Source organism: Sus scrofa, chromosome 11 (assembly GCF_000003025.6).
Source record: "Sus scrofa isolate TJ Tabasco breed Duroc chromosome 11, Sscrofa11.1, whole genome shotgun sequence".
Classification (NCBI taxonomy): domain Eukaryota; kingdom Metazoa; phylum Chordata; class Mammalia; order Artiodactyla; family Suidae; genus Sus; species Sus scrofa.
In genome coordinates this window covers 50,212,899-50,227,743 of record NC_010453.5, presented here as the reverse complement: position 1 = coordinate 50,227,743, position 14,845 = coordinate 50,212,899, and the positions used below count along the sequence as shown (strand labels likewise).

The following is a 14,845-nucleotide window of genomic DNA, read 5'->3' as shown; positions in this document are numbered from 1 at the left end:
TGAAAAATACAATGAAACGAGCTTGTGGACTCCTGATTAACTGCCTCCGCCTGTGCCCTGGCTGCTTCTTCAGCCATGTTTAAATAACTGTGTTTCTTCTCTGACATACATTCCTATTATTTTCCTTGCATATGATTTTCCCTTGCATATCTGAAGTTCCATCTCACATTGTACGTGTGTGACTTATCCACCGACTTAATTAAAACTCAGTTGTCAAGGGATACTGAGTTGCATACTGGAGCAGGAACCAGCGGCCTTGAACTCTGCTTCTAAATTTGGTTGTTATTGGCTGAACGGCCTTGAATAAACTCTTTTGCTTTGTTCTCACATATAAAAAATAAGGTTAACAGTGGATACTGTATAGGAATGTACTTAATAGTAAACATGAAAATTTTCATAAAAAATACTAAAAAACATATATGAAGGTAAAAGGCAATTATCTTTGTAGTTCTTATTGATTTAAAGCTTATGTGCCAAGCACCTTATGTATATTTTAAGTATATTAAGGCTCTTAATATTTACCACTCCTTGAAATAAGTACTATGATCTTCATTTTCTAGATAAGGAAATGAAGCACAGAGAGGTTAAGTAACTTGCTGAAGGTTACACAGCAGTGATCTGACTATAGAGCCTGTGCTTTTAACTTTGATGGTTAAAATCTTCAGTTACTAAATTTATTTATTTATTTATTTATTTTAGGGCTGCAACTGAGGCATATGGAGGTTCCCAGGCTAAGGGTTGAATCAGAGCTGTAGCCGCTGGGGTACACCACAGCCACAGCAACGCAGGATCTGAACTGTGCTCGACCTACACCACAGCTCAAGCAATGCTGGATCCTTAACCCACTGAGCGAGACCAGGGACTGAACCTGCGTCCTCATGGATAGTAGTCAGATTCATTTCTGCTGAGCCACTACCAGGATTCCAGAGTTTTTTCATTTTCTTATCATTCAGTGTGTGATATTAAAAGACAGCTTATGGGGCACAAAGTACACAGATTCTTTTTTTTGGCTCAGTTGTGTTTAGACCTAGTAGCACCTGGTGGCATTAGACAGGGGAAGAGAGTGAGGGATCTGCCTGTAACCACCAACAGCCTTGATCTTGGATACGGATAATTGATGCTGTTTCTGTAGTATAGGAAACGTGTGATACAGAAGTGTGACTAACAGTGCAGGTGGGGAGATCTGGGCACTTCTGGACTGTCCTCACTGTCTTCTTTTCAGGAGCATCTAAAATTTATGCTTAGGAGTTCCCATCATGGCACAGTGGAAATGAATCCGACTGGTAGCCATGAAGATGTGGATTCAATCCCTGGCCTCGCTCAGTGGGTTAAGGATCCGGTGTTGCGGCGGGCTGTGGTGTAGGTCACAGGTGCAGCTCAGATCCTGCATCGCTGTGGCTGTGTGTAGGCCAGCAGCTATAGCTCCGATTCAACTCCTAGCCTGGGAACCTCCATGTGCCTTGGGTGCAGCCCTAAAAAGCAAAAAATATAAAATAAAATAAATAAGGTTTGGGCTTATTGAATAAGAGGAAAGTCTCCTAATTTAACTCTATCTCAGTTTTGGGAAATCTTGCCTCTCCTCTTTTATACCCATGAAATACTTTTTCCCCGTGGTCTTATTGCTAAAAATGCTGTACAATTATGAGAGCTGTTCACCAATATAAATTCCCACTTAAAGAAAAGATGGCTTACACGCTGCGTAAAATGGTAACTGTCAACTTCAAAGAAGCAGGAGCTGCTCTAAAATGAACTTGCTATGGGCAGAAGATGTTTGCAACCGTTTTACTTTTTATTCCCCTTTGGAGAGCAATCCAAACTCTGCTCCTTAGTTTTCCATGACAAACATGCCCTCAACCATGCAATGCTCACATTGGAACTTAAGGACAACCTCTCACATTGCATTTCTTGCAATGGTGTTACTCCCAGCAAAAAAAAAAAAGCAAAGGAAACCTTAAATATGTAAAATAATAATTCTGGGACCAACTTACTCTAATAACCATTGCCTGACAAGACTGAAAACTTTTTCTTCCTAAGGAAAGAACACGCTGCACATTATCCAGGGGTGGGGCATGGGAAATGGGTCCTAAAGGTTAAGTTATCTCTAGTTCCCGGACATCTATAATTCCTTTTCTGACAAGTTCATTTGTAACGTACAATGCCCATGGATAAGCTATCGGTCACGTGAGCATTTGAAGGAAAACCAAAAAAACCCTGTTGAATGAAAGACCATTAATCTTTTAGAACAAGGTTTCAAAGCATACTCAAAGCATATTTTGGCCCTGCTCTCTGAATGTTATACTGAGAACATCTAGTCTTTGGGAGGGAATGAAGAATTAGGCCCAAGTCTGCAATACATAAAATGAACTAGAATGTCATTAAACTCAGTAGACAAATATTTGGATTGAACAAGGTATATACAATAAATCACATATTTCAAAAAAGTACCTAGGCCATCCTATTTGTGGAAGAATTACACCAAACTCTATTTCATTGCCTATCCAAGGGCCACTGAACCCCTTGCCTAAATAAGAGCAACTGTGATATTCAGAATACAGAATAGTATAAATATATCTGCCATGTCCATCTTATCATAAAATGAGCAGTGCTAATAAGAGCACAAATTCATTCTCATCTTCCATATGAATTTTAACTAAAACAAAATAAATTGGGAAGCTAAAACCATTCTCAAAGACAAGATATACATTTTTTTTTTTTCTCAGAAACAGAAAAGGAATGCAAAGCAGTAGTTGGGGTTTGGTGGTTCCAGGACTGGAAGCAGGTAGAGACCATTAGAGCCCAAACTGTCAGCAAATGGTTAATAAAAATGAAAAGTGCCACACACAAGACAAGAACTCAGAGCATATGCCAGAACTCACAGCCTAAAACTAGGAGCTGCAGTGAGTTCTCTCTGCCATGAGTTGAAACTCAGAAGAGGGGCGCTCACCATTTATGTGAACTGAAAGTTAGAGCTTTTATGAAACTGCATAACTAGGGAAACAAGAGGAAGTAAGTAGGGCCTAGAAATCAGGCAGAGACTACACCAACCACAATCTGGCATCTGGATTTGCACTGTTCGCAAGACCACTGTGAGATGGAGGTCTGAAGATAGAACATGACAGACTTCCAGTTAAGAAGAACCTGGAAACCAATATTCCAAAATTCATGATGAAAACCAAGGCAGGAACAATAGCCATGAGATGAATTAAAACTAATAAAATGAAAAAATAATGGAGCAATATGAAAATCAATTTAAAGTATATGTATCAAGGATCTTTAAAGAGATAGAAGAAGGCGTAAGTCCACTGGACAAAAAAGAAAAATACAGAATAAGAACAAAGAGAATACAAAATGAAAAGTAGTGAAGAAAACATAGTACAAGGAAATAATACGATAACTGAAATTAAACGAACAAACAGAAACTCTCTATACTGGACCCAGAAATAGAGACAATTGGGGAAGAAGGGAAAAACAGAGATGTTCTGCCAGAGCACTGCAGCTGGATAAAGAATTAAAACTCTAAAAGCATAGCTAATAATGATGAGGGAGGTCCCGTCGTGGCTCAGTGGTTAACGAATCCGACTAGGAACCATGAGGTTGCGGATTCGATCCCTGGCCTTGCTCAGTGGGTTAAGGATCCGGTGTTGCCGTGAGCTGTGGTGTAGGTCGCAGACATGGCTCGGATTCCGAGTTGCTGTGTCTCTGGTGTAGGCCCGCAGCTACAGCTCCAATCAGACCCCCTAGTCTGGGAACCTCCATATGCCACGGGAGCAGCCCTAGAAAAGGCAAAAAAAGAGACAAAAAAAAAAAAAAATAGTGATGGAAAATGGTTTGAGAGCTCAAGTATGTACTACATGGGACTGCAGAACAGTATTTAGAGAACAAGTAACTAAAATTTTAAACATTTTTATAAAGATAGAGGTATCTAGACCATGAGCGCTGAGGGCAAATTCAGTCAAATAAAAATAAAGCCATGTTTCAATTCACCATGGTGAAAATGCAAGTTACCAAAGATGAAGAGAGAAATCTCATAAAGTAACAGATTACATTCAAAGGCATGGCCATCAGATAGATGTGTAGGGAACAGAAGGGAGAGTCAACGTAGTACCTCGTCTCATTGAAAGAGAAGCAAGAGGTAGCGGAAAACTCTGGAGTGAGAGAATGTTATAGTCAAATGGGCATATGAAAAATAGAGTAGAAATGCAATCTACAGCTTCCAAACTAGCAAGGGGAAAAATTACCAATCCGATAGAAATTGAAAGAGGGGATATATCAAACAAAACAAAAAAAAGAAGGCAAACAGAAAAGGGAAGGTAGAATTCCAAGGAAAATTGGTGTATTTAAGTTACTGATTAAAAGATAGCAGATCAGACTATTAAAAAAAACGAATACATTTCTAAAATACAATGATTCAAAAAGTTTAAAAAAAGAGAAGAAAGGAGTTCCCATCGTGGCACAGCAGAAACGAATCCAACTAGGAACCATGAGGTTGCGGGTTCCATCCCCGGCCTTGCTCAGTGGGTTAAGGATCCAACATTGCCCTGAGCTGTGGTGCAGGTTGCAGACAGGGCTCAGATCTGGCATGGCTGTGGCTATGGTGTAGGCCAGCAGCTACAGCTCCGATTGGATCCCTAGCCTGGGGATCTCCACATGCTGCGGGTGAGGCCCTAAAAAGCAAGAAAAAAAAAAAAAAAAAAGAGAGAGAGAGAGAGAAGAAAACGAATACACTGGGGAAATACCAAGGAACAAAAGCTGAATTGTCAATATTAATATCACAGACAACATCTAAGATATTTCCTTCTAACAGTAGAATATCAATTTTCTACATCTAATTAAAGATGCTGGTTTAATAGTTTAATAGTGTTTTCTTGACTACTAATCCCATGTGTGGCTTTGGGATGAACAGTTAAATTTACAGGAGATAAGGTTAAACTTTCGAGGCATCTTTCAGCAGGACTTCTGAAAAAAAAAGGACACTTATAGTGACAGGGATATTTAAAAAAGGATGGTTACAACATTCAAAGCATTTTAAAATTTGATACAAAATGTCCATTATTTCAGATAGGTTAGATTTTCTTTTGTACTGCCAGGCTTTTATTTGTAAAAAATAAAATGTGTATACACACACATACGTGTTTCAGATTTATTGCAGTAAAATTCTTATTGTTTCTCTGTATCCATGCCCTGTGACAAGGGACTCTGCAGTCTGACAAAAGGGAAGTGATTTCAAGCTAGACTTTGGTTTTGGTCACATGACTTGCAATGGAATGTTACTGGGTATTATGTGACCCCAAACCTGTACAGTGCTTGCCTTCTTGAGCTAGCTCTCTTGTACCTTTGCCATCACCAAGAGAAGAACATGCCTAGTTGAGCAGAGTTCAACCACCCCAACCACACACAGCCAGATTAGCTAACCTCCAGCTGAACTCTAGACACAAGCACAAGCCCAACTAAGACTAACAGAGCTACTCAGCTGCATCCATAGATCAGTGAAACCACAAATCTACGAGAATAGATGATGATTGTTTTAAGTCCCTGAGTTTTGAGGGTAGCTGGTTATGCAGCATTTTTGTGGCAATAGTTAACCAACACACATTGTATTCTCCCAAAGTTTTTCCCTGACAAGTGCTAATTAGAGGCTCTCAGTCTTTGGTTTCAACCATGATTTAACACCCAAGTAGAATTTAACAAAATCAAAAACTGAATCAAGGAACATAACGTTTACAGTTTCTACATTAATGAAAATGGGACTTGTAATTTTCTCTCTCCATAGCATTCAACTCAATTAGCTAGAAAAATAACAACAGAATAAACTCAAAGAAAGGAGAAGAAATAAAAGTGTAGAAATAAAAGAAATGTAGAACAAAAAAAAAAGATTTTGAGATGTTAACTAAGACATAAGTTGACTATTTAAATAAATTAATAAAAAAACAACTAGCGTAACTGTTGAGGAAATAAGGAATTCATTAAAAACATACAGCAAAGAACAGAAGGATGTGAATGAAGGTAAAGAAAAAGAAATGATTATAATAAGGGGCTAAAGATAATTCAAATAGAGGGTTAAGCATTTACGAAATAATATTCTCCACCTTCTTATCTTGACATATACACCCTCCCTAAGTAATATCCCTTTTGTACCAACGATCATACATACTTTGATAATTGTAAAATTTTTATTTTCAGAACATACTCCTAAGATTTGTATCTATAATTCTGATTACTTCTTGCTGGGCAACTATAATTTGATGTGCAACAGTATCTCAAAACCAACATATTCCATCTCTACTCTTTTTTCCAGCAACATTTCTTTAGCTTTCAATCTGAGTTTCAGTATGGGTTAATAAAATGGCCACCTGCCCACATACCAATAGATGAAATCTTAATTAACTCCTTTTTTCACTCTCACTCTATCAACTTGGTAATTTGGTTCTATGGAGTCTTCCATTAGCTATCATCAAAAAAAAAAAAATACTCAGTACTTAATACATATATTGCACAAAATATGTATTGGCAATATAAAAAGTTTCTTGATAATAGCCTAAAATTACTTTATGTTTTGTTTTACAGTACAGATTTGATCTGGTTTTTATTTTTTCAAAAATGCATCATTTTGCTTTCAAAGAGGTGAATGGTATGCTAAAAACTAAACAAAACCAAATCCATGCCTCGCTGACTTAAAAATTTGCACTAATTCTTGCAGAGCTTATTCATATCACTAGAAATCCCTCCCATGTTGCCAGGATGTGACAACTGAAAAAGAATACTGAATCATTTTAAATAAATTTAGAAGAGTTGTGCACTTAGGGATAAAAAGGTTTCCTATTTTCCATTTATTAATAGTTATTTTTCCATTCAGAGTCAGTGAATATTATGTTTTATATATTAACTTAATGGAAACTACATCTGTGAGGTAATAGAAAAAAAAAAATATATATATATATGCCTCCCGTTCTTAACACAGATCTTAAAACTCCTAAAACTCCTGTAATTTCCTAAGTGCTAAGAACACTAGAATGTCTTTTGTTCTAATATTTGGTCTTTAACCCTGGCTCCTGACTCTGAGGTCCTAAATCCCTTGGAATTTCCTGGTGACAGGAGTGTCTTTTGTTCCAGTGAGGCGACTCTTGATGGGCACCTGGGTAGGGGCTTGCCACCAAAAAAGACCAAGCCATGATTATACATTTGGAACATTCAACACCCACCTCCTTCTCCAGAGAAGGCCCCAAAATGAAATGATGACGGAGCATGCCCACATGATGAAGTCACCATAAAAACCCAAGGGATGGGGGGAAAGGGTTTGGAGAGCTTCCGAACTGGTGAACAGATGGAGGATCCAGGAGAGTGGCAAGCTCGGAGAGAGGGTATGGAAGCTCCACGCCCCTTCCCCCAGACCTAGCCCCAAGAGTCTCTTCCATCTGGCTATTTCTGAGTTATATCCTTTAGTAATACATCAGTAAACGAGTAAGCAAACTGTTTTCCTGACTTCTGTGAGTTGCTCTAGCAAACTAACTGAACCAGAGGTGGGGTCAGTAGGAACCCCCAAATCATAACAGGTTGTCAGAAGCCCAGGTGACAACCAGAGTCTGATGTAGGTGGGGAGAGGGTAGGAGTCTGTAGCAATGAACCCTTAACCTATGGGATTCCACGCCGTCTCCAGGCAGTGTCCATCTGCATTGAGTTGAATTGTAGGATACTAGTTAGTGTTCAGAATTGCTTGGTGTGGGAAAACTCCCCACACATTTGGTGACTGAAGGAAAGTGTTCTGCATGAGTAGTAAAGGAGAAGTCAGCTTTTCTTTTTTCTTTTTTTTTTTTTTTTTGTCTTTTTGCCTTTTCTAGGGCTGCACCCACAGCATATGGAGGTTCCCAGGCTAGGGGTCGAATCGGAGCTGTAGCCGCTGGCCAACACCAGAGCCACAGCAATGCAGGATCTGAGCCGCATCTGCAACCTACGTCACAGCTCATGGCAAACGCCAGATCCCCAACCCACTGAGCAAGGCCAGGGATCAAACCCACAACCTCATGGTTCCTAGTCGGATTCGTTAACCACTGCACCATGACAGGAACTCCAAAGTCATCTTTTTTCTATTCAACACCTTAGTGCTAGAAGATAGACAAACATACCACCACATGCACAATATACCTGGTCAGGACAGGTGCAATGGACCCAAAGGAAACAGGGTAAGATGGAGAATTTTGAAGAAGTGCTATATATAGGGTGGTCTCGGAGGACTTTCTCATCAGCAGATATTTTAAGTAAAGGCTTGAAGGAAGTGAGGAAAGCCAGCCATATGGATACTGGAAGAAAGAGCATCTCAGAGAGTGAGAACATCAAGTGCAAAGGCCCTGGGTGTTCAGCTTGTTTGAGGAAAAGCAATGCAGTGACTGTAGCCAAAAAAAGGAATAAGGGGAGGAGGCAGAAGGTAAAACTGGACAGATAGTAACAGGTAGGCTGGAATATCTAAGTTGATCATGTGTCACTGCCTTTTTCACTGAGTTAGATGGGAATCTATCCAGAGCCAGATGCAATTATTTGGGGTTCGTTGTAGTGAATTTTCAGAAGGAAACCAGATCACTAGATACTTAAACACTTTTTCAGATATAAATTTACAATTCCATTTACTGACTATAAAAAAATAGAAAAAAATGTTCTTATGATGCAAATGTAACTTTCAAAAGAACAAACTATTATAGGATTTCCTAATGATCACAGGAAAGTGTTGAACAAACATTTTTTTTTTTTTCTTTTTAGGGCCGCACCCACAGCATGTGGAAGTTCCCAGGCTAGGGGTTGAATCCAAGCTAAAACTACTGGCCTACACCACAGCCATAGCAATGCCAGATCCAAGCTGCATCTGCAACCATAGCTCACAGCAGTGCTGGATCCTTAATCTACTGAGTGGTGCCAGGGATTGAACCTGCATTCTCATGGATACTAGTCAGGTTCTCTACCAATGAGCCACAATAAGAACTCCTGAACAAACTTGATTTAGGGTAGCCAACCCATTAAAGCTGCCATATATTTATTCCCCAAAAGGAACACACATTTTATAAGAAAGATAAAAGCTGAACAAAAAGATGATTATTACATTTATGAAAAAAAATTTAGTGATATAGTATATCTATATATTGCCTCATATTAGTGAAGCTCATATAAATTCAGAATAATGCAGCTGGCCTTAGCAAACTGCATTGATTGTACAATAAGACTTAAGCTAACCCGAGAGCAAAGAAGCTGAGTTATTACAATGTAGCCCCAGAGAATGAGCAAGAGGAGGTACATAAAAATTATATCATAACACAGTAATAATACTTTCTAATTAAAACTATAAAATCTTGGGCATTCCCTTCCTATTCAGCTCATAGTTCCCTTCAAACCCGACTAGGATCCATGAGGTTGCAGGTTTGACTCCTGGCCTCCCTTAGTGGGTTAAGGATCCAGAGTTGCCATGAACTGTGGTGTAGGTCGCAGACGCAGCTTCAATCTGGCATTACTGTGGCTGTGGTGTAGGCTGGTAGCTGTACCTCCAACTCAACCCCTAGCCTGGGAACTTCCATAGGCCATGGGTAGAGCCCTAAAAAGCAAAAAATAAAAATAAAAAATAAAATAAAACTATAAATTCTTTCTTAACATACATCCCACATCCTTCAATGCTAGCGGATCCAATTCAATATCAGGTATTGGGAAACTCTACTCTTAAATTATTCTTGAATTGATTTTTCATCAATCACTTCTTATCTCTTTTATTTCTTTTTCTATTATTAAAGTATAACTGATTTACAATGTTTCTTCAATTTCTGTTGTATTGCAAAGTGACCCAATCACACACAGTTCCCCGTGCTGTTAAGTAGGGCCCCACTGCCCATCAATTTGATCATCCCTGTTCCCCCCACTCTTCACTGGAATTTACTCAGAGGCAGTGCAATGTTGTAGTTCAGAGTAAAGAAACTTTCTTCAAACTGCCCTGGTTTCAATCCCTGCTTTGTCGCTTAATAGATGAATGACTATAAACAAGTTCCTTCATCATTTACTGATTTGTAAAATGTGAACAATAATATTTCATGCACAGTGCGGTTTCCAGGATTATCTGATAATGTTGATAAACTGATGATGGTGACTGCCAAAGTGATCTTCTAAGATCTGAATCTGCTTCTGCCCCTTCCTTGCTTAAAAAATCCTTCCAAGTTTGACCCCTGGTCTGGAAACTTCCACGTGCCAAAAAAAAAAAATCCTTCAAAGTCCTTGCATCACCAAGAAATGAACAGATCTCACAGCAGGCAGACTCCTCTCATGATACTTTCCTTTTGAGCCATTGCTCCCCCTATGATCCCTGCCATACTGTACTGTACATACCATTCTCCTCATTTGGAATACCCTCTCCCCACTCTGCCTTTTCCACATGGAAAATTCAGCTTTAAAAATTTAACTCAAGGAGTTCCCATCATGGCGCAGTGGTTAACAAATCCAACCAGGAACAAGAAGTTGTGGGTTCGATCCCTGGCCCTGCTCAGTGGGTTAATGATCCGGCATTGCAGTGAGCTGTGGTGTAGGTCACAAATGCAGCTCGGATCTGGCGTTGCTGTGGCTGTGGTGTAGGCCGGCAGCTACAGCTCCAATTGGACCCCTAGGCCGGGAACCTCCATATGCCACAGGTGCGGCCCTAGAAAAGACAAAAAAATAAAAAAAATTAAATAAAAATTTAATTCAAGGTATTGAATTTGGTTCCCTGTGTTACAGAGTAAGATCTTGTTTATCTATTTTATATATAGTCTTGTGTATTTGTTTTGTGGATTTTTTTTTTACTTGAATGGCCACTATACCAATATATATTTAAATGTTTACAGAAGTTACCTATGGGTGTGCGGAAACTTGGGCACCAGTTTTCTTACACTTGCTTTTCTGTTTTGAGTACTAAATATGTAAACTATTTGTAATAATAACTAAAAAAAATTCAAATATTAAACTTGAAGTCTGCTGTATAGCACAGGGAACTGTATCTTATCACTTGTGATGAAACATGATAGCAGGTAATGTGAAAAAATTACTGTAAAGTAATATACTGTATAGTTTACTGTAAATAAACTATAGTAATTTTTATTTTTTTAAGTAGAAAAATAGGAGTTCCCGTCGTGGCGCAGCGGAAATAAATCTGACTAGGAACCATGGGTTTTCCGGTTCAATCCCTGGCCTAACTCAGTGGGTTAAGGATCCGGCGTTGCCATGAGCTGTGGTGTAGGTCACAGAGGCGGCTCAGATCCTGTGTCGCTGTGGCTGTTCGTAGGCCAGCAGGTGTAGCTCTAATTCAGCCCTTAGCCTGGATACCTCTACATGCTGTGGATGCAGCCCTAAAAAGACCAAAAAAAAAAAAAAAAAAAAGTAGAAAAATAAAGTAAACTTGGAAGTCTATGCATCAGAATGTATTTATATAAATAAAAACTAGACATGTGTGATAAAGAATGAAGACTAGGTCAAATAGAAATTAGCATACACTTATCACTAGATTACTTTGTAGCCTACATAAATACTGATGTATATTTAAGAGCAGCACCACTTTTAATCCCAAGCAATCCTTGCCTGTGCTTCAGGGGGCCTGGTAGGTCAAAGCAGTCTTCAAGGAAAATGTCTAAAACCTCACTGGTGCCCGGGAACTACCAACGCAGCAGTGCTGAACATTTCAAGAACACCCTGGGCCCCATCCACACTTCAGACAGCCATGTTCCAACTCTTAAACCCACACCAGTCTGGTGTGTGGTAATTCAGACGCCGGGAGGAGTCCCAAGACTGTCCCCACTGGGGTCATCCATGGACCCAGTGTTCTGACTGGATTCCATGAGGTCGACCTAGGTAGGGCATTATCTCTTTCTGACCAGTGTGGTATCTCTTTCAATCAATTTCTGGAGTTTGAAACAGCAAAAAGATGCTGACACGCTGATCTAGAGGGTACTCAAGTTGTTTATCTAGGGGGCCCCACCCTCCCGGCACACAGTCACACACTTTTAGGAGCTATGTTTTAAAACTAGGAAAGTTTATATCACTGACCAGTCCAGGGCGGATCCTAAAGCAATGGCGCACACGATGCTCTTTGCCGCCAGAGGATCTGGGTTGGACCGCTCCCGGAAGATGAGAAGTCATGTGAGGCCCAGCTCACCAATCAGAAGCAGAGATTCAACCAGCGTCCACCCATCTTCCTTGCTCGGCTAACTCTGGCTCTACCTGGGCGGTGTTTGCGGCAGAGTGCCTCGTTTCTGAAAACCTGGCATTTTGACCGCCCCTCTGGGCTAGGAGGAGGAGGAAAAGCAGCAGCAGTCTGTATTCATGCTGGGTGGGGCGGCCGGCGGACCTAAGAACGAGGGCGCTTCTGCCGCTATGGATATCAGTAGGACTGGCACCCCTGGTCCTGTTGCGCAGATTGCCCCAATCTTGAGTAACCTGGCAGTAACACGAAAGCATCCATCCATCCTGCAGCCTCCGTCTCTATCATCACTGGGGACCTCGACCTGCCCGCAGTAACAGTGCGCAGGAGAAGAGGTTGTGACCTGGGGGCAGCCCAAACTCCCGCCCAGACCTCTGAGGTACGGTGGCCCAGAAGGGCCAGAGTCAATCCCTGCACCTAGGAGCAAGGCTGCCCCCCGCAATCACAAGGGGTCCTGACCCGGTCAGTGGACAAACTCAGACCAAGGTTCAGGGGGAAAACGTGTCAAAAAAGCAGTTCCAGGAGGAAAAGCCTGCTCAGTCACAGAAATCTTCAATGCGCCGTCTGTTTTTTAGAGCTTCCAGGACTCAGAGGTCTGAGCTTTTACTGCCATTTACTCCAAGGTCTCAGCCCAGCGGTAGACACCACTCTCAGGCTTCCTTCTGGAGTCCAGTATCCTGGCACGTTCTGCTCTTCACAGCCACGACCCACGACTTGGCCCCATCCTCCTGAGCCACTACACAGGTAGGGAAGTCACTTCGCAGCCACCCTTTTTATACCCTGGGCTGTTTGGCCTATGTCATGCTTCTCCCACGAAGAGGTCTCCTCCCCTGTGCCCTGCCTTCCAGCCTGGTGGTAATGCCATCGGCATTAGTGCTTCCTGGTGCTGGTCTTCTGGCACATTCTCCTTTCATTTCGCTGGGCAGTGTGTTGAGAGCCTCTCCTTCTCAGGTGGCTTGGCTTGAGCCCATCTCCTCCTCCATTGGGTTTTCTGTGCGAAGCTTCTCCCTCCTACCGTGATGATGAATTGTTTTTCAGTAGCGTGTATCTCTTAATATCAAACTCCTCCTTTATCCCCAGCCCCTTCCCCACTGATAACCAAGGATTTGTTTTCTGTGTCTGTAAAAATCTGAAAAAGAACATATGTATGTTTTTGTGTGTATGTATATATATATATATATATATATGCACATATATAATTGAATTACTTTGCTGTTCACCAGAAACTAACACAACATTGTAAATCAACTATGCTTCAATAAGATTAAAAATTAAAATAACATTAAAAATTAGCTCAGGAGTTCCCATGTGGCTCAGTGGTAAGTAACCCAACTATTATCCATGAGGATCCAGGTTTGATCCCTGGCCTTGCTCAGTGGGTTAAGGATCCGGTGTTGCCCTGAGCTGTAGTGTAGGTCACAGAGGCAGCTTGCACCCCAAGTTGCTGTGGCTGTGGTGTAGGCTGGCAGCTGCTACTTGTTTCCACCCCAGCCTAGGAACTTTCACATGCTGGGAGCTGTTGTAAAAACGAAGAAAAAAAAAGAGAGAAAAGCTCAATTTATTATGTTCTTTTTTCATTGAGGAGTGTTCCCTGAATTGGGGGATGGATCTCTCTCACTCTCTCGCTTGCTCTCACTTCTCTCTGGGTTCCCATGGATCCTTGTATATATCTTAATTATGACATTTATTTCATTTGATGTTGACTTTTGACTTCTCTGATCCCCACCACCACCAGAGGGCCCGAGGCAGATGGAAGTTCCCAGGCTAGCAGTCCAATCAATGGGAGCTACAGCTGCTGGCCTACACCACAGCCACAGCAATGCCAGATTCAAGTTGTGTTTGCAACCTACACCACAGCTCACAGCAACACCAGATCCTTAACGCACTGAGCAGGGCCAGGGATCCAACCTGGATCCTCATGAACTAGTCAGGTTCATTAACCTCTGAGCCAGCAAGGGAACTCCCCATGCAAGGATTTTTTAAAATGTGTTGACTACAAGGAAGATAAGATAGCAGGATTTTTGATCCTCATAGATTTTCTGTAGAAAACCATTCTGCTATGAGTGCAGCTGTCTGGAAAGCCATACACAATCTCTTGCCCCCGTACCCCCCAGACGGGGTAGAGAGCAATGAACTTTCCCTTCTTCAGGGGACAGCTGTGTGGGTAATGGGCTGTTGACTTGGGATCCAGCTCTGGCAGCTTCCTTTACCTTCCTTAAATCTCAAAAAGTGGAGTAAGGAGTGGATTGAATGGACTTTGATTGTCACCCCACTTCTCAAACTTCCTCTGCACCTGCAGTGCACATGATATTGTGTAAAATGAGGCAGTGGGGAGCTCTATTCACTAAAAGGAAATTGTAATTTACAGTCAATCATAATGACCATGACCTATTTTGTGTGCTGAGAAGTCTCAGTACAGAGATGCTGTGCGGGTAGCATAGGGGCAAATAGGAAAGTATGGAAATGAGTTTTCTTATGACAAATTCTGGTTAATCCCTGGTCCTCATCTAAGATACGACAATATATTGTGCCTATGTTGACACTTGCATTTTTTTATTCATTGATTTATATATCCATCTTAAATTGAGTTAATTTTAGCCAGGTTAAAGATTTTACCTATATGTACATACAGACAAAGCTTATACTGAGAAAAAA

At 41.0% G+C, this 14,845-nt stretch overlaps 1 long non-coding RNA gene across 2 annotated transcripts in view; it reads right to left on the bottom strand.

Moving 5' to 3' along the window:
- Window positions 1-12,928, bottom strand: part of LOC110255833 — a 168,394-nt gene extending 155,466 nt beyond the window's left edge. For both annotated transcript variants that reach the window (XR_002336703.1, XR_002336704.1), the window contains exon 1: window positions 12,037-12,928. This is a non-coding gene — a long non-coding RNA (uncharacterized LOC110255833). The remainder of the gene's footprint in view (window positions 1-12,036) is intronic.